Source organism: Pundamilia nyererei, unplaced genomic scaffold (assembly GCF_000239375.1).
Source record: "Pundamilia nyererei isolate P.nyererei 1_Seehausen unplaced genomic scaffold, PunNye1.0 scaffold04260, whole genome shotgun sequence".
NCBI lineage: Eukaryota > Metazoa > Chordata > Actinopteri > Cichliformes > Cichlidae > Pundamilia > Pundamilia nyererei.
In genome coordinates, this window is record NW_005191661.1 from 1 (window position 1) to 1,939 (window position 1,939).

At 46.7% G+C, this 1,939-nt stretch overlaps 1 long non-coding RNA gene across 1 annotated transcript; it reads right to left on the reverse strand.

Annotated features, from left to right (window-relative positions):
• Positions 1–400: 400 nt before the first annotated feature.
• Positions 401–954, reverse strand: LOC102212341 (uncharacterized). The gene is made up of 3 exons (XR_312627.1): positions 830–954; positions 588–731; positions 401–478 (listed from the first exon to the last, which is right to left on the reverse strand). It is a non-coding gene; the product is annotated as an uncharacterized LOC102212341 (long non-coding RNA).
• Between the last annotated feature and the right edge of the window lie 985 nt (positions 955–1,939).

Consider the following 1,939-nt stretch of genomic DNA (forward strand, 5'->3'; position numbering starts at 1 on the left):
TCCTTAGAGGCCGGTAACGGACGAGCTGCTTCCACTTTTGTGCCACTTTGTGCGTGTCAAATCAGAAAACTGGAGTTTACGGTTTGTTTGAGGGAATAGAATAAATGTATCACAGTATCCTCCATCACCAAAATATAGATGAACTATTGACTCTGTAACAGTTTGATCAATAACAAATTACAGTGAAGTCACCGCAGTCGGGCGATTCCCATCCTTTGAAAGAGAAGCACGGAGTAACAAAGTAAATTAAAGGACATAAATGACAAATGGGCAGCAGAAGTGGAATATTTCCAAGAGTTTGTGCAGCAGGAAGTCTGCGGGGTTCACTGCAGATCACAATCAAGATTTCTTTCTACTAACCTGTGGAAATGGATCAATGTTAGACTTTAACTCACCAAGTCTCCCTCCTGGTTCCCGATGTCGGCGCTGATGTCAGACCGAGAGTCAAAGGAACTCAGGTAGCTCCACCTCTTCAAACCTGCAGAAGAAAAAAAAAAATTCTGTTGAGAGAACAAATCTGCATTCTCACGGTGCCACCTTAGATTTCTTAAGGCGGTATTCCCGTGTAAGGTGAGGCATCTTCTTACCTGTGCTGGCACTGAAATACGATGAGTCGGCGTCGTCACGGGAGACAGAGCGTCCAATGTCAACTGACGGGTCCCACTCCAGCCCCAGGTGCTCATGGGTAGGAGAGGATGGAGGAGGAGGATGGTGAATGGGTGAGGGAGGGTCTGAGGAGGAGGCAGATGAGAGGTTTATGGTTTTGATCTTAATTCTTTTGTGAGTAACTGATCAAATCGACTCCTTCAGGTCAGAGATGTTGGTTTACCTTTAGGATGGTTTGACGATGCGGGGAGGTCCACATTTTGCTTTTCAGCTGTTCCCTCATCTTCTAAAAGACTCTCCGAAGGACAACCAGAGTCTGTAGCCTGGGACAGGATGCAGTCGTCCTCAAACACCTGGAGGAAGAGGATGGGGAGGAGGAAGAGGATATTTATGAGTGCTGGGGTTTGGTTGATGTGCATGTTTTTGAAGCTTGACTTCAGACTTTATCACAGTACTCAGTTACTGGAGCACTCATGTCAGCCCACAACATTAAGTCCTTAATACGCCTGAGTTACTGTTACGCATCTCTATGACTGGAATATCTGGATAGTCCATTCAGGATTCCTGAATCTGGGAGCTACTGCCTGCAGACATGGCTTCTGGGAAAGATGGCCAATGTTTCAGATGCAGCCAGTAAATCTGGGCCAAAGAAACAAAGAGGGGCCTGATATAAGAAAGTCCAAAACACGGAGGCTTAGATGATGACAAAGAAACCTTGCTCACAAACAACAGGAAGCTAAAATAAAAAACGACAACTGATGCCAGTATATTCAGTCTATTCCTCAGAGACCTGTTACCTGCATCCAAACTAACCCTGAATTGTCAGCATGATGAAAATAGTAACCAGGAAGCTTCTTGGAACCAATCCGAGGGTTAAGTGGGCGTCCGGTTCAGTGGTCTCAGGATCTCGTCTCTGCTTCTTGGGGATGATGGTTTTATTGACTTCGTCAGGTGGCGGCCGAGGTTGGAGCAGATTGAATGAAAATTAGCGCCTCAAAGTCTGAGGGCATAGTTCTCAGGTGGAAAGAGGGGAGTGTCAGGAGCGAGTTGCTCCCACAGAGAGACGTATTCTGAGTTCTTCTCTGCGAGTGAAGAAAGAGATTGAAGAGCAAAGCCAGTCTACTGGGAAATGGCCACAAACCTTCAGTGGTGATAGAAAGAATGAGGTGGTGGATAAAAGCAAGAGAAATGAGATTCTGCCCAAGGGTGTCTGGGCTCAGCCTCGGGGATGGGATGAGGAACTCTGGGAGGGGCAAAGAGGCGGCCCACTAATCCTCATCATCGAAAGGAACCAGTTTAAGTAGTTCGGGTATCTGACCAGGATGAATCCTGT